At 49.2% G+C, this 17,772-nt stretch overlaps 2 protein-coding genes across 4 annotated transcripts in view; one reads left to right on the top strand and one right to left on the bottom strand.

Moving 5' to 3' along the window:
• The window catches only part of LOC125465452 (bromodomain-containing protein 3-like), a 45,689-nt gene extending 35,521 nt beyond the window's left edge, over positions 1-10,168 (bottom strand). For 2 of the 3 annotated variants that reach the window (XM_059638222.1, XM_059638224.1), the window contains exon 1: positions 10,112-10,168. The gene's annotated coding sequence lies outside the window, so the exon portion shown is untranslated. Of the gene's footprint in view, positions 1-620; positions 798-10,111 lie in introns of those variants that run through there. The other variant, XM_059638223.1, reaches the window with a different exon arrangement.
• wdr5 (WD repeat domain 5) overlaps positions 1-17,772 on the top strand; it is a 114,029-nt gene that overhangs the window by 40,368 nt on the left and 55,889 nt on the right. The gene's annotated exons all lie outside the window — the stretch shown is intronic.

Genomic DNA, 17,772 nt, shown 5'->3' with positions numbered 1-17,772 from the left:
AAATCAGGACAGGAGCGATTGAAACATACATTACCTTTGAGAGCATCACGTGGAGGCAGCATCAAATACACATCACTGCATTAACCGTGCCATTATGGAAACATCACGCACCTGGGTCGCATTCAGAAGATGTACTGCCTGAGGCACAAGCACTAACAAGGAACATTAGAACTCAGTAAAATTATTTTGTCTAAAGTGAGGTTTTTTTGGGAGGTGATGTGCTGTTTGGACACATAAGAAATAGAAGTAGGTGCCAGTCATTTGGCCTCTCAAACTTGCTTCGGCATTTAACACAGTCATGTCTTATTTGATTATGGATTTTAAGTCATTTTTATGCTTCCCTCTCAATAATCCACGCCTTCCTCATGGACTGATTTCCAAATACAAGCCTCAGGATTGTAGTGATTCCAGACTCCAGGGAATAGCAGATCCTGCCTTCTTTATGTAACAAAAACACGTCACCAAATGGTTCTAGCACCAGGTGTTTTAAGAAGCAGCATCTTTAACGTAAAAACTGAGCTGGGACCAAGATAATAAAACAGGGGATTCAACACACCTGCCAGACCTCAAAGGATGACAATTTCAAAACATTGACATCAGCTTTAAAACTGAATACTCACAGAGGAGCAGTTGTCATCAGGTCCAAGGTGATCAAATTATACAATCTGCAACTTGGATCATTTCATGTTGACTAGCCTCCTTCTGATTTACTGACTGGATTAGGCAATGAAAAGATATGAAATACCAAATACAAGAAATAACCCATAAGCATTGACTGGAAAAAAGGAGGCCTCAGATGCAGCCAGAGCACTAACAATGAACCAGTCCATGTTGGACTCAATTGTACTAAGCCCTCATCGACGGGGAAAGAAGGATCAGTCAGGATTCGTACTCATGAGCAATGCCAGTGACACCTGCTGGCAATGCTGAAATTGCCCTTTTACACCATTTATCCACAGACTTGTCCACAGCCTCCACTGAAAATCCCCAGTTCATCTGCGTCAGGTTCTGGGTACTGCACTTTGGGAAAGATGCGAAACGGCTTTACAACATTTCTGTTAGTGTTGCTATACAAGCACAAGTTATTGTTGTTCACTTCATCACTTCAGCAGCAACACTCAAACTCAACATCAAACATGACACAAGCCACAAGCCCACAAAACACAACAAATACGCCAAGACACACTTGAAGATATTCTCACTGCAAAACATGGCATGTGGCACACTGCAAAATAGCACAAACTTAAATTGCTACTTTACAAACTGGGATATGACAGCACCCTAGGGAACCTCAGGCTATACTTAATAATGACAGACACCAATCAATTTTATAATAGAATGGAACCTCAAACCAGCAAGTTGTAAAAATCATAATATTTCATGTAATAAGCATAGAATGCAATTTAATTTCATTGTAACCAGTGATCTTGCTTCTATTCATGACCCCACTTTTGGTCGTGAAGCAAACTAGAAAACTAAATCTTTAATTGAGGTGCTATCTATCCACTTGTAGGATGCATGTCAAATCCCAAATCCCCACATTCTGCTTGAGCCTCCTTAACCAAGAATCAGGGGAACAGAATATTTGCATACTTTCTCAATTAGCATTTGTGGTGAACAATCTAAAACTATATGGCTACTGATTTTAATTAAAACCTACTTAGTTTAAAATGTATCTAAAAAATACAAAGACTGACACTTATTGAAGAGATGGGAAGAACTGCCGATGATCGGGTCAGAGATAATACGGTGTGGAGCTGGAGGAACACAGCAGGCAAGCAGCATTTGAGGAGCAGGAAAGTTGACATTTCAGGTCAGGACCATTCTTCAGAAATCCTTTCACAATATTGATCATTGAGTCAATTCCTACCATTAGGATACTATCCTACATGGCTCCTCAATTCAGACTGTAAAGCTTCAACTTAAAAACAAAGAAGGAGCCGTCAGGAGCAGCTATATATGAACCCATCAGCTTCAAGTTCCCTTCCCAGTTACATACATCCTGACTTGGAAATATATCGCTGCTCCTTCAGTATTGTTTTAGAAGTTCGAGAACTCTCTCCCTTATGGCACTGTGGTGTACGTACACCAAATAGACTGGAATGGTTCAAAGCAACAGCTCACCACCACATTCTCAAGGGCAACTAGGGGCAAGCAATAAACACTGACGCCCTATCCTGTAAATGAATTAAAATAAGTCAGGGAGAGATAGCTGGCCAGAAATGTAGACCAATATCAGAGAAGTGCAAGAACAACAGGGTAATAAGGAAGTTGACCACACAGCAGCCATGATCTCAGTGAACTGCTGAAAGTTCCCAAGGGGCTAAATGGCCAACTCCAGTTTCTATGAATGAAGCCAGGCGAGCGGGGAAGTACTTTGGTTGAAGTGACAATAACTCAGTAAGATTTAAGGCAGTGCACATAGAAGATATGGCAAGAGAGTACATGATGAATGGCTGGTTGCGAGGGGAGGGAATTTCGCACCCCACTCCCGGCCACCAAAGTGTACAACCTCAACATCATTCCCTCACAGCACCCCCCTCTTTCTAGGACTCCAAATCTGTACTGCCCAAGTATCGCATTCTCTCACACACCACCTCCACAGAGGAACCCCTCTCTCTCCACTCTGCACCCCCAACCCATGGGCCTCCCCTCCTTTCCAGATCATCTTACCCCCTCCATCCATCTCTCTCACTCTCTCCCACCCTCCCCCGGTGTTATTTTTCTCTGTCTCTCTCTTCCCCCCGGTGTTATTTCTCTCTGTCTCTCTCTCGCCACCAAGTGTTATTTCTCTGTCTCTCTCTCCACCCACTGTAATTTCTCTCTGTCTCTGTCTCTCCATCTCTCTCTCCCCCCAGTGTTATTTCTCTCTGTCTCTTTCTCTCCCCCGAGTGTTATTTCTCTCTGTCTCTCTCTCTCTCTCTCCCCCAGTATTATTTCTCTGTCTCTCTCTCCTCACAGTGTTATTTCTCTGTCTCTCTCTCTCCGTCTCTCACTCCCCCCCAGTGTATTTCTCTCCGTCTCTTTCTCCCACCAGTGTTATTTCTCTCCATCTCTCTCTCTCTCCCCCCAGTGTTATTTCTCTGTCTCTCTCTCTCCCCCCCCCCCAGTGTTATTTCTGAGTCTCTCTCTCCCCGCTGTTATTTCTCTCTGTGTCTCTCTTTCTCCATCTCTCTCTCCCCCCAGTATTATTTCTGTCTCTCGCTCTCTCCCCCCAGTGTTATTTATCTCTGTCTCTCTCTCCCCCCAGTGTTATTTCTCTCTGTCTCTCTCTCTCCCCCCCCACCAAGTGTTATTTCTCTCTCTCTCTCCCCCAGCGTTATTTCTCTGTCTCTCTCCATCTCTCTCTCTCCCGCCAGTATTATTTCTGTCTCTCTCTCTCTTCCCCCCAGTGTTATTTCTCTGTCTCTCTCTCTCTCCCCCAGCGTTATTTCTCTGTCTCTCTCCATCTCTCTCTCTCCCCCAGTATTATTTCTGTCTCTCTCTCTCTCTTCCCCCCAGTGTTATTTCTCTGTCTCTCTCTCTCTCCCCCAGTGTTATTTCTCTGTCTCTCTCTCTCTCTCTCTCTCTCCATCTCTCTCTCTCACCCCAGTATTATTTCTCTATCTCTCTCTCTCTCCCCCCAGTATTATTTCTCTGTCTCTCTCTCTCTCCCCCCAGTATTATTTCTCTGTCTCTCTCTCTCTCCCCCCCCAGTGTTATTTCTCTGTCTCTCTCTCTCTCTCCCCCCAGTGTTATTTCTCTGTCTCTCTCTCTCTCCCCCCCAGTGTTATTTCTCTGTCTCTCTCTCTCTCCCCCCCAGTGTTATTTCTCTGTGTCTCTCTCTCCCTCTCTCTCCCGCCCAGTGTTATTTCTGTCTCTCTCTCTCTCTCCCCCCAGGGTTATTTCTCTGTCTCTCTCTCTCCCCCCGCCAGTGTTATTTCTGTCTCTGTCTCTCTCTCTCTCTCCCCCCAGTGTTATTTCTCTGTCTCTCTCTCTCCCCCCCCAGTGTTATTTCTGTCTCTGTCTCTCTCTCTCTCTCCCCCCAGTGTTATTTCTCTGTCTCTCTCTCTCTCCCCCCCAGTGTTATTTCTGTCTCTGTCTCTCTCTCTCTCTCCCCCCCCAGTGTTATTTCTCTGTCTCACTCTCCCCCCAGTGTTATTTCTCTCTCTCTCTGCCCCCAGTGTTATTTCTCTGTCTCTCTCTCTCAGTCTCTCTCCCGCCGAGTGTTATTTCTTTGTCTCTCTCTCTCTCTCCCCCAGTGTTATTTCTCTCTGTCTCTCTCTCTCTCCCCCCAGTGTTATTTCTGTCTCTCTCTCCCCCCAGTGTTATTTCTCTGTCTCTCTCTCTCCACCCAGTGTTATTTCTCTGTCTCTCTCTCCCCCCAGTGTTATTTCTCTGTCTCTCTCTCTCTCCCCCCCCAGAGTTATTTCTGTCTCTCTCTCTCTCTCCCCCCCAGTGTTATTTCTCTCTGTCTCTCCCCCCCAGTGTTATTTCTCTCTGTCTCTCCCCCCAGTGTTATTTCTCTCTCTCTCTCTCTCCCCCCAGTGTTATTTCTCTGTCTCTCTCTCTCCGTCTCTCTCTCCCGCCCAGTGTTATATCTCTGTCTCTCTCTCTCTCCCCCAGTGTTATTTCTCTCTCTCTCTCTCCCCCCCTCAGTGTTATATCTCTGTCTCTCTCTCTCTCTCCCCAGTGTTATTTCTCTGTCTCTCTCTCTCTCTCTGTCCCCCCAGCGTTATTTCTCTCTGTCTCTCTCTCCCCCCCCAGTGTTATTTCTCTGTCTCTCTCTCTCTCCCCCCAGTGTTATTTCTCTGTCTCTCTCTCTCTCTCCCCCAGTCTTATTTTTCTGTCTCTCTCTCTCTCCCCCCAGTGTTATTTCTCTGTCTCTCTCTCTCACCCCCCAGTGTTATTTCTCTGTCTCTCTCTCTCCCCCCCCCAGTGTTATTTCTCTGTCTCTCTCTCTCTCTCGCCCGTGTTATTTCTCTGTCTCTCTCTCTCTCCCCCCAGTGTTATTTCTCTCTGTCTCTCTCTCTCACCCCCGTGTTATTTCTCTCTGCCTCTCCCCCCAGTGTTATTTCTGTCTCTCTCACTCCGTCTCTCTCTCTCTCTCTCCCCACAGTGTTATTTATCTGTCTCTCTCTCTTCCCCCAGTGTTATTTCTCTGTCTCTCTCTCTCCCCCCAGTGTTATTTCTCTGTCTCTCTCTCTCTCTCTCCCACCAGTGTTATTTCTCTGTCTCTCTCTCTCTCTCCCCCCAGTGTTATTTGTCTCTCTCTCTCTCCCACCAGTGTTATTTCTCTGTCTCTCTCTCTCTCTCCCCCCAGTGTTATTTCTGTCTCTCTCTCTCTCTCCCCCACCAGTGTTATTTCTCTGTCTCTCTCTCTCTCTCCCCCAGTGTTATTTCTCTGTCTCTCTCTCTCTCTCTCTCCCCCCAGTGTTATTTCTCTGTCTCTCTCTCTCTCTCTCCCCCCAGTGTTATTTCTCTGTCTCTCTCTCTCTCTCCCCCGTGTTATTTCTCTGTCTCTCTCTCTCTCCCCCCCCCGTGTTATTTCTCTCTGCCTCTCTCCCCAGTGTTATTTCTGTCTCTCTCACTCCGTCTCTCTCTCTCTCCCCACAGTGTTATTTATCTCTGTCTCTCTCTCTTCCCCCCCAGTCTTATTTCTGTCTCTCTCTCTCCCCCCAGTGTTATTTCTCTGTCTCTCTCTCTCTCTCTCTCTCTCCCCTCAGTGTTATTTCTCTGTCTCTCTCTCTTCCCCCAGTGTTATTTCTCTGTCTCTCTCTCTTCCCCCAGTGTTATTTCTCTCTCTCTCTCTCTCTCCCCCCCGCAGTGTTATTTCTCTGTCTCGCTCTCTCTCTCTCTCCCCCCAGTGTTATTTCTCTGTCTCTCTCTCTCCCCCCAGTCTTATTTCTGTCTCTCTCTCTCCCCCCAGTGTTATTTCTCTGTCTCTCTCTCTCTCTCTCCCCCCCAGTGTTATTTCTGTCTCTCTCTCTCCCCCCCAGTGTTATTTCTCTGTCTGTCTCTCTCTCCCCCCCAGTGTTATTTCTCTGTCTCTCTCTCTCTCCCCCCAGTGTTATTTCTCTGTCTCTCTCTCTCTCTCTCTCCCCCCAGTGTTATTTATCTCTGTCTCTCTCTCCCCCCAGAGCTATTTCTCTCTGTCTCTCTCTCTCCCACCGTGTATTTTTCTCTCTCTCTCCCCCCAGTTTTATTTCTCTGCCTCTCTCTCTCTCCCCCCAGTGTTATTTCTCTGCCTCTCTCTCTCTCCCCCCAGTGTTATTTCTTTCTGTCTCTCTCTCTCTCCCCCCCCACAGCGTTAATTCTCTGTCTCTCTCTCTCCCCCCCCAGTGTTATTTCTCTCTGTCTCTCTCCCCCCAGTGTTATTTCTCTCTGTCTCTCTCCCCCCAGTATTATTTCTGTCTCTCTCTCTCTCCCACCGTGTTATTTCTCTCTCTCTCTCTCCCCCCAGTGTTATTTCTCTGTCTCTTTCTCTCTCGCCCCCCAGTGTTATTTCACACTCTCTCTCTCTCTGCCCCCTCCCCCCGGCGTTATTTCACTCTCTCTCTCTCTCTCCCCCTCCCTCCCCCGGTGTTATTTCACACTCGCGCGCTCTCTCTCTCCCTCCCTCCCTCCGGCGTTATTTCACACTCTCACTCTCTCTCTCCCCCGTGTTATTTTCACACTCACTCTCTCTCTCCCCCGTGTTATTTTCACTCTCACTCTCTCTCTCCCCCGTGTTATTTTCACTCACTCTCTCTCTCCCCCGTGTTATTTTCACTCTCTCTCTCTCCGTGTTATTTTCACTCTCACTCTCTCTTTCCCCCGTGTTATTTTCACTCTCTCTCTCTTCCCCCATGTTATTTTCACTCTCACTCTCTCCCCCGTGTTATTTTCACTCTCTCTCACTCTCCCCCCGTGTTATTTTCACTCTCTCTCTCTCTCCCCCCGTGTTATTTTCACTCTCTCTCACTCTCCCCCCCGTGTTATTTTCACTCTCTCTCTCTTCCCCCGTGTTATTTTCACTCTCTCTCTCCCCCCGTGTTATTTTCACTCTCTCTCTCCCCCCATGTTATTTTCACTCTCACTCTCCCCCCCCGTGTTATTTTCACTCTCTCTCTCTCTTCCCCCGTGTTATTTTCACTCTCTCTCTCTTCCCCCGTGTTATTTTCACTCTCTCTCTCCCCCCGTGTTATTTTCACTCTCTCTCTCCCCCCATGTTATTTTCACTCTCACTCTCCCCCCCCCGTGTTATTTTCACTCTCTCTCTCTTCCCCCGTGTTATTTTCACTCTCTCTCTCTTCCCCCGTGTTATTTTCACTCTCTCTCACTTCCCCCGTGTTATTTTCACTCTCTCTCACTTCCCCCGTGTTATTTTCACTCTCACTCTCTCTCTCTCCCCCGTGTTATTTTCACTCTCTCTCTCTCTCCCCCGTGTTATTTTCACTCTCTCTCTCTTCCCCCGTGTTATTTTCACTCTCACTCTCTCTCCCCCGTGTTATTTTCACTCTCTCTCTCCCCCCGTTATTTTCACTCTCTCTCTCTCTCCCCCCGTGTTATTTTCACTCTCTCTCACTCTCCCCCCGTGTTATTTTCACTCTCTCTCTCTTTCCCCGTGTTATTTTCACTCTCAATCTCTCTCTCCCCCCCGTGTTATTTTCACTCTCACTCTCTCTCCCCCGTGTTATTTTCACTCTCACTCTCTCTCCCCCCCCGTGTTATTTTCACTCTCACTCTCTCTCTCCCCCCCGTGTTATTTTCACTCTCACTCTCTCTCTCCCCCCCGTGTTATTTTCACTCTCACTCACTCTCTCCCCCGTGTTATTTTCACTCTCACTCTCTCTGTCTCCCCGTGTTATTTTCACTCTCTCTCTCTCTCTCCCCCGTTATTTTCACTCTCACTCTCTCTCTCCCCCCGTGTTATTTTCACTCTCACTCTCTCTCTCCCCCGTTATTTTCACTCTCTCTCTCTCTCCCCCGTGTTATTTTCACTCTCACTCTCTCTCTCCCCCCGTGTTATTTTCACTCTCTCTCTCTCTCTCCCCCGTGTTATTTTCACTCTCTCTCTCCTCCGTGTTATTTTCACTCTCTCTTCCCCGTGTTATTTTCACTCTCTCTCTCCCCCGTGTTATTTTCACTCTCACTCTCACTCCCGTGTTATTTTCACTCTCACTCTCTCCCCCGTGTTATTTTCACTCTCTCTCTCCTCGGTGTTATTTTCACTCTCTCTCTTCCCCGTGTTATTTTCACTCTCTCTCTCCCCCGTGTTATTTTCACTCTCATTCTCACTCCCGTGTTATTTTCACTCTCACTCTCTCCCCCGTGTTATTTTCACTCTCACTCTCTCCCCCGTGTTATTTTCACTCTCTCTCTCCCCCCGTGTTATTTTCACTCTCTCTCTCTCCCCCCGTGTTATTTTCACTCTCACTCTCTCTCCCCCCGTGTTATTTTCACTCTCTCTCTCTCTCCCCCGTGCTATTTTCACTCTCACTCTCTCCCCCGTGTTATTTTCACTCTCACTCTTCCCCCGTGTTATTTTCACTCTCACTCTTCCCCCGTGTTATTTTCACACTCTCTCTCTCTCTCTCCTCCCCGTGTTATTTTCACTCACTCTCTCTCTCTCTCTCCCCCGTGTTATTTTCACTCTCTCTCTCTCCCCCCGTGTTATTTTCACTCTCACTCTCTCTCCCCCCGTGTTATTTTCACTCTCTCTCTCTCTCCCCCGTGCTATTTTCACTCTCACTCTCTCCCCCGTGTTATTTTCACTCTCACTCTTCCCCCGTGTTATTTTCACTCTCACTCTTCCCCCGTGTTATTTTCACACTCTCTCTCTCCTCCCCGTTATTTTCACTCTCTCTCTCCCCCGTGTTATTTTCACTCTCTCCCCCGTGTTATTTTCACTCTCTCTCTCCCCCGTGTTATTTTCACTCTCTCTCTCTCCCCCGTGTTATTTTCACTCTCACTCTTCCCCCGTGTTATTTTCACACTCTCTCTCTCCCCCGTGTTATTTTCACTCTCTCTCTCCCCCCGTGTTATTTTCACTCTCTCTCTCTCCCCCCGTGTTATTTTCACTCTCACTCTCTCTCCCCCCGTGTTATTTTCACTCTCTCTCTCTCTCCCCCGTGCTATTTTCACTCTCACTCTCTCCCCCGTGTTATTTTCACTCTCACTCTTCCCCCGTGTTATTTTCACTCTCACTCTTCCCCCGTGTTATTTTCACACTCTCTCTCTCTCTCCTCCCCGTGTTATTTTCACTCACTCTCTCTCTCTCTCTCCCCCGTGTTATTTTCACTCTCTCTCTCCCCCGTGTTATTTTCACTCTCATTCTCACTCCCGTGTTATTTTCACTCTCACTCTTCCCCCGTGTTATTTTCACACTCTCTCTCTCCCCCGTGTTATTTTCACTCTCTCTCTCCCCCCGTGTTATTTTCACTCTCTCTCTCTCCCCCCGTGTTATTTTCACTCTCACTCTCTCTCCCCCCGTGTTATTTTCACTCTCTCTCTCTCTCCCCCGTGCTATTTTCACTCTCACTCTCTCCCCCGTGTTATTTTCACTCTCACTCTTCCCCCGTGTTATTTTCACTCTCACTCTTCCCCCGTGTTATTTTCACACTCTCTCTCTCTCTCCTCCCCGTGTTATTTTCACTCACTCTCTCTCTCTCTCTCCCCCGTGTTATTTTCACTCTCTCTCTCTCCCCCCGTGTTATTTTCACTCTCTCTCTCTCTCCCCCGTGCTATTTTCACTCTCACTCTCTCCCCCGTGTTATTTTCACTCTCACTCTTCCCCCGTGTTATTTTCACTCTCACTCTTCCCCCGTGTTATTTTCACACTCTCTCTCTCCTCCCCGTTATTTTCACTCTCTCTCTCTCCCGTGTTATTTTCACTCTCTCTCTCCCCCGTGTTATTTTCACTCTCTCTCTCTCCCCCGTGTTATTTTCACTCTCCCCCGTGTTATTTTCACTCTCTCTCTCTCTCCCCCGTGTTATTTTCACTCTCTCTCTCTCTCTCTCCCCCGTGTTATTTTCACTCTCCCCCGTGTTATTTTCACTCTCTCTCTCTCTCCCCCGTGTTATTTTCACTCTCTCTCTCTCTCTCTCCCCCGTGTTATTTTCACTCTCACTCTCTCTCTCCCTCCGGTACCTGTTTCCGCCGACACCTTCACAGCAGTTCGGAGCCCGCCCAGACAGTGCGGCTGCGTAGTCGGAGAGCGGTGGCCGCTGGGAAATGTAGTTCTCCAGGCTCCTATCCGTGCTTCCCACCCCGAGTCAGACAGCAGGAACTACAACTCCCAGGAAACACAGGGAGCGAAAATAGGACTGGATCCGGGAGAACAGCCTCACAGCTCGGGAATGGTGCTCAATCATACAGTCAGCGCTGGGGGAGAGCCCTGTAACTGTACAGTCAGCGCTGGGGGAGAGCCCTGTAACTGTACAGTCAGCGCTGGGGGAGAGCCCTGTAACTGTACAGTCAGCGCTGGGGGAGAGCCCTGTAACTGTACAGTCAGCGCTGGGGGAGAGCCCTGTAACTGTACAGTCAGCGCTGGGGGAGAGCCCTGTAACTGTACAGTCAGCGCTGGGGGAGAGCCCTGTAACTGTACAGTCAGCGCTGGGGGAGAGCCCTGTAACTGTACAGTCAGCGTTGGGGGAGAGCCCTGTAACTGTACAGTCAGCGTTGGGGGAGAGCCCTGTTACTGTACAGTCAGCGCTGGGGGAGAGCCCTGTTACTGTACAGTCAGCGCTGGGGGAGAGCCCTGTAACTGTACAGTCAGCGTTGGGGGAGAGCCCTGTAACTGTACAGTCAGCGCTGGGGGAGAGCCCTGTAACTGTACAGTCAGCGCTGGGGGAGAGCCCTGTTACTGTACAGTCAGCGTTGGGGGAGAGCCCTGTAACTGTACAGTCAGCGCTGGGGGAGAGCCCTGTAACTGTACAGTCAGCGTTGGGGGAGAGCCCTGTAACTGTACAGTCAGCGTTGGGGGAGAGCCCTGTTACTGTACAGTCAGCGTTGGGGGAGAGCCCTGTAACTGTACAGTCAGCGCTGGGGGAGAGCCCTGTTACTGTACAGTCAGCGCTGGGGGAGAGCCCTGTAACTGTACAGTCAGCGCTGGGGGAGAGCCCTGTAACTGTACAGTCAGCGTTGGGGGAGAGCCCTGTAACTGTACAGTCAGCGCTGGGGGAGAGCCCTGTAACTGTACAGTCAGCGTTGGGGGAGAGCCCTGTAACTGTACAGTCAGCGCTGGGGGAGAGCCCTGTTACTGTACAGTCAGCGTTGGGGGAGAGCCCTGTTACTGTACAGTCAGCGTTGGGGGAGAGCCCTGTTACTGTACAGTCAGCGCTGGGGGAGAGCCCTGTAACTGTACAGTCAGCGCTGGGGGAGAGCCCTGTTACTGTACAGTCAGCGCTGGGGGAGAGCCCTGTTACTGTACAGTCAGCGTTGGGGGAGAGCCCTGTTACTGTACAGTCAGCGCTGGGGGAGAGCCCTGTTACTGTACAGTCAGCGTTGGGGGAGAGCCCTGTAACTGTACAGTCAGCGCCGGGGGAGAGCCCTGTTACTGTACAGTCAGCGCCGGGGGAGAGCCCTGTTACTGTACAGTCAGCGCCGGGGGAGAGCCCTGTAACTGTACAGTCAGCGCCGGGGGAGAGCCCTGTAACTGTACAGTCAGCGCCGGGGGAGAGCCCTGTTACTGTACAGTCAGCATTGGGGGAGAGCCCTGTAACTGTACAGTCAGCGCCGGGGGAGAGCCCTGTTACTGTACAGTCAGCGCCGGGGGAGAGCCCTGTTACTGTACAGTCAGCGTTGGGGGAGAGCCCTGTTACTGTACAGTCAGCGCCGGGGGAGAGCCCTGTTACTGTACAGTCAGCGCCGGGGGAGAGCCCTGTAACTGTACAGTCAGCGCCGGGGGAGAGCCCTGTAACTGTACAGTCAGCGCTGGGGGAGAGCCCTGTTACTGTACAGTCAGCGTTGGGGGAGAGCCCTGTAACTGTACAGTCAGCGCCGGGGGAGAGCCCTGTTACTGTACAGTCAGCGCCGGGGGAGAGCCCTGTAACTGTACAGTCAGCGCCGGGGGAGAGCCCTGTTACTGTACAGTCAGCGCCGGGGGAGAGCCCTGTTATTGTACAGTCAGCGCCGGGGGAGAGCCCTGTTACTGTACAGTCAGCGTTGGGGGAGAGCCCTGTAACTGTACAGTCAGCGCTGGGGGAGAGCTCTGTTACTGTACAGTCAGTGCTGGGGGAGAGCCCTGTTCCTGTAGTCTGAGCGCTGGGGGAGAGCCCTGTTATCCCACAGCAGCGGGTGTGCAGTTGTTCAAGAAGGCAGCTCTTCACCACCTTCTCAAGGGCAATTAGGGATGGGTAAGAAATGCTGGCTAGCCAGCGATGCCCACATCCCACAAATGAATAGAAAAAAGACTAATATTATCCTCGTCAGCGTTGGAGAAGAGCCGTATTATTAAACAATCAGCGCCGGGACAGAGTCCTATTGTAGTGAGAACTGGGGAGAGCCCTATTATTATGGAGTCAGCCCTGGCAGAGAGCAGTATTATTACAGTCAGCACTGGGAGACAGCCCTGTGATTTTAGTTGTGTGACAGAGGCATATTATTATGGTCATCACTGGGGGTGAGACATATTATAGTCAGCATAAGGAAGAGCCGTACTATTGTAGTCAGTTCTCAGTGAGGGCCATGTTGTTATAGAAAGCACTGGGGTTAGCACATGTTATTAAAGAGTCAGGGCTGGGGAAAGGACTATTATTATAGTCATCACTGAGCAAGAGTCATATTATAGGGTCACTGCTGAGGCACAGCCCTATTATTGTCAGCGCCAGAGGAGAGCTGTATTGTTGTTGTAGTCTGTGCTGGGGGAGAGCCATATTATAGTCTGTACAGCGGGAGAGCCCTATTATAGTCTGTGCTGGGGGAGAGCCCTATTATAGTCTGTACAGCGGGAGAGCCCTATTATAGTCTGTGCTGGGGGAGAGCCCTATTATAGTCTGTGCTGGGGGAGAGCCCTATTATAGTCTGTGCTGGGGGAGAGCCCTATTATAGTCTGTGCTGGGGGAGAGCCCTATTATAGTCTGTGCTGGGGGAGAGCCCTATTATAGTCTGTACAGCGGGAGAGCCATATTATAGTCTGTGCTGGGGGAGAGCCCTATTATAGTCTGTACAGCGGGAGAGCCCTATTATAGTCTGTGCTGGGGGAGAGCCCTATTATAGTCTGTGCTGGGGGAGAGCCATATTATAGTCTGTACAGCGGGAGAGCCCTATTATAGTCTGTGCTGGGGGAGAGCCCTATTATAGTCTGTGCTGGGGGAGAGCCCTATTATAGTCTGTGCTGGGGGAGAGCCATATTATAGTCTGTGCTGGGGGAGAGCCCTATTATAGTCTGTGCTGGGGGAGAGCCCTATTATAGTCTGTGCTGGGGGAGAGCCATATTATAGTCTGTGCTGGGGGAGAGCCCTATTATAGTCTGTGCTGGGGGAGAGCCCTATTATAGTCTGTGCTGGGGAAGAGCCCTATTATAGTCTGTACAGCGGGAGAGCCATATTATAGTCTGTGCTGGGGGAGAGCCCTATTATAGTCTGTGCTGGGGGACAGCCCTATTATAGTCTGTGCTGGGGGAGAGCCCTATTATAGTCTGTGCTGGGGGAGAGCCCTATTATAGTCTGTGCTGGGGGAGAGCCCTATTATAGTCTGTACAGCGGGAGAGCCATATTATAGTCTGTACAGCGGGAGAGCCCTATTATAGTCTGTACAGCGGGAGAGCCATATTATAGTCTGTACAGCGGGAGAGCCATATTATAGTCTGTGCTGGGGGAGAGCCCTATTATAGTCTGTACAGCGGGAGAGCCATATTATAGTCTGTACAGCGGGAGAGCCATATTATAGTCTGTGCTGGGGGAGAGCCCTATTATAGTCTGTGCTGGGGGAGAGCCCTATTATAGTCTGTGCTGGGGGAGAGCCCTATTATAGTCTGTGCTGGGGGAGAGCCCTATTATAGTCTGTGCTGGGGGAGAGCCCTATTATAGTCTGTACAGCGGGAGAGCCATATTATAGTCTGTACAGCGGGAGAGCCCTATTATAGTCTGTACAGCGGGAGAGCCATATTATAGTCTGTACAGCGGGAGAGCCATATTATAGTCTGTACAGCGGGAGAGCCCTATTATAGTCTGTACAGCGGGAGAGCCATATTATAGTCTGTACAGCGGGAGAGCCCTATTATAGTCTGTACAGCGGGAGAGCCATATTATAGTCTGTACAGCGGGAGAGCCATATTATAGTCTGTGCTGGGGGAGAGCCCTATTATAGTCTGTACAGCGGGAGAGCCATATTATAGTCTGTGCTGGGGGAGAGCCCTATTATCTCGAGTCAGTGCTGGGAGAGAGCTGTATTATTGTAAAGTCAGCACTAAGGGAGAGATATTATTATCGAGTCAAATGATACAGTCAGTGCTGGGGGAGCTGTATTATTACAGTCATCGCTGAAGGAGTTCTGTATAATTATTACAGTCAGCCATGAGGAGAGCCATATTATTATGAGTCAGTGCTGGGGAGAGGCCTATTATACATAGCACTGAGGAAGAGCCATATAAGTGGTTAGCACTGCAGCCTCACAGCTCCAGGGACCCAGGTTCGATTCCAGCCTTGGGTGACTGTCTGTGTGGAGTTTGCACATTCTCCCCGTGTCTGCATGGGTTTCCTCCGGGTGCTCCGGTTTCCTCCCACAGTCCAAAGATGTGCAGGCTAGGTGGCTTGGCCATATTAAATTGCCCATAGTGTTCAGGGGTGTGTGGATTATAGGTGAATGGGACTGGGTGGGATACTTCAAGGGGCGGTGTGGACTTGTTGGGCCGAATGGCCTGTTTCCACACTGTAGGGAATCTAATCTAATCTAATTATTGAATCAGCAGTAGGAGAGAGCCCTATTATTATCGTCAGCGCTAGGGGTGAGCACTATTGTTACAGTCAGGGCTGGGGAGAGCCTTACTATTATAGTCACCACTGGGGGACAGCCTTATTATTATAGTCAGTGCTGGGTGAGAGCCCGATTGTTATACTCAGCCCTTGGGGAGAGCTATATTATTGAGTCAGAGCTGGGGGGAGTCGTTTCGTTATAGAGACAGAGCTGGTGGAAAGCCATATTATTCAAGAGACAGCGCTGGGTGAGAGCCCTATTATTATAGTCAGCACGAGGTGTGAGCACCATTATTACAGTCAGGGCTGGGGAAAGCCTTATTATTGTAGTCATCACTGGGGTGTCAGCCTTATTATTATAGTCAGTGCTGGGTGAGAGCCCTATTGTTATACTCAGCGCTTGGGAAGAGCCATTATATTATAGAGGCAGCACTGGGCGAGAGCCATTTTATCAGAGAGTCAATGCTGGGGGAGAGCCCGATTGCTACAGAGTCAGTGTTGGGGTGAGCCATATTATTACAGAGTCAGTGCTGGCAGAGAGATATAGAACAACACAGCGCAGAATAAGCCCTTCGGCCTTCGATGTTGCGCCGACCTGTGAACTAATCTAAGCCCCTCCCCCTACACTATCCCATCATCATCCATATGCTTATCCAAGGACTGTTTAAATGCCCCTAATGTGGCTGAGTTAACTACATTGGCAGGCAGGGCATTCCACGCCCTTACCACTCTCTGAGTAAAGAACCTGCATCTGACATTTATGTTAAATTTATCACCCCTCAATTTGTAGCTACGCCCCCTCGTACAAGCTGAAGTCATCATCCTCGGAAAAAGACTCTCACTGTCTACCCTATCTAATCCTCTGATCATCTTGTATGTCTTTTTTAAATCCCCTCTTCGCCTTCTTCTGTCCAATGAGAACAGACCCAAGTCCCCCGGCCTTTCTTCATAAGGCCTTCGCTCTAGACCAGGCAACATCCTCGTAAATCTCCCCTGCACCTTTTCCAATGCTTCCACATCCTTCCTGTAATGGGACGACCAGAACTGCACACAATATTCCAAGTGAGGCCGCACTAGCGTTTTGTACAGTTGCAGCAAGACATCATGGCTCCGGAACTCAATCCCTCTTACGATAAAACCTAACACACCATAAGCCTTCTTAACAGCACTATCAAACTGGGTGGCAATTTTCAGGGATCGATGTACATGACACCAAGATCCCTCTGCACATCCACATGACCAAGAATCTTACCATTGACCCAATATTCTGCCTTCCTATTATTCCTCCCAAAGTGAATCACCTCACATTTATCCGCATTGAACCCCATTTACCACCTTTCAGCCCAATTCTGCAATTTATCCAAGTCTCCCTGCAACCTGCAACATCCTTCCACACTGTCCACCACTCCACTGACTTTAGTGTCATCTGCAAACTTACTAACCCATCCACCTATGCCTGCATCCAAGTCATTTGTAAAAATGACAAACAGCAGTGGTCCCAAAACAGATCCTTGAGGCACACCACTAGTAACCAGACTCCAGGCTGAATATTTTCATCCCGTGCCTCTGTATTTTCTCCAATAGCCTACCATGTGGAACCTTATCAAAGACTTTACTGAAGTTCATGTACACCACGTCAACTCCCTTCCCTCACCCACATGCTTGGTCACCTTCTCAAAAAACTCAATGAGGTTCGTGAGACACGACCTGCCCTTGACGAATCCATGCTGACTATCTCCAATCAAATTGTTGCTAGCTAGATGATTATAAATGTATTATTATAGTCAGCACTGGGGGACAGCCGTATAATTCTAGAATTATCAGTGGGACAGACCTGTATTACTTCAGGCAGCGCTGGGGGACAGCCGTATTGTTATAGAGTTAGTGCTGGGAGAAAGTCCTATTATTATAGTCAGCATCAAGGAAGAGCCATATTATTCGAGGGTCAGCTCAGGGGAAAAGCCATATTGTTATAGGGAGCACTAGGGGAGAGCCGTACTATTGTAGAGTCATTGCTGAGGAACAGTTGTTACAGTCAACATTCAGGAAGGGCCATATTATTATCGAGTCAGTGCTGGGGGAGAGCACTATTAGTATAGTTAGCACTGGGGGGGAGCCGTATTATTATAGAGTCGGCACTGGGGGAGAGCCGTTTTGTTATAGAGTCAGAGACAGGGACAGCCCTACTTTAAAGTCAGAGTTGAGGAGAGTCGTATTATTGTCAGTGCTGGAGGAGAACCCTCGTATTATAGTCAGCACTGGAGGAAGAGCTGTATTTTTATAGAGTCACCTCAGGGGGACAGCTGCGACAGAATCAATGCCGGGAGAGAGCCCTATTATTAGGGTCAGTGCTGGGAGGGGGCCGTATTAGTATAGAGTCACTGCTGGGGGAGAGGCCTATTATTATAGTCAGCACTGAGAAGAGCTGTATTTTTATAGAGTTGGCTATTAGTACAGAGTCAGCGCTGGGAGACAGCCCTATTATTGTAGTCAGCACTGGGGGAGAGCCCTATTATTATAGAGTCAATGAGGGGGGGGCCGTGCCCTATTATTACATATTCAGCTCCGGTGGAGAGCTATATTATTATACAGTCAACTCTAGGGGACAGCCCTATTACGGTCAGTGCTGGGGGTGAGCCCTATTATTACACCATCAATGCTGGGGAAGAGTTCTGTTATTTATAGAGTCAGCGATGGGGGTAAGCCCTATTATTATAGAGTCAGAACTGGGGGAGAGCCCAATTATTGTAGAGTCAATGCTGGGGGAGAGACCTATTATTACAGTCAACACTGAGGAAGAGCCGTATTTTTATAGAGTCAGCTCTGGGGGAGAACTGCATTACACAGAGTCAGCGCTGGGGGAAGAGCTGCATTATTACAGTCATTGCTGGGGGA

Source organism: Stegostoma tigrinum, chromosome 29, assembly GCF_030684315.1.
Source record: "Stegostoma tigrinum isolate sSteTig4 chromosome 29, sSteTig4.hap1, whole genome shotgun sequence".
Lineage (NCBI taxonomy): Eukaryota > Metazoa > Chordata > Chondrichthyes > Orectolobiformes > Stegostomatidae > Stegostoma > Stegostoma tigrinum.
The sequence above is the reverse complement of the archived record's forward strand: the minus strand, read 5'-3'. Positions and strand labels throughout refer to the sequence as shown.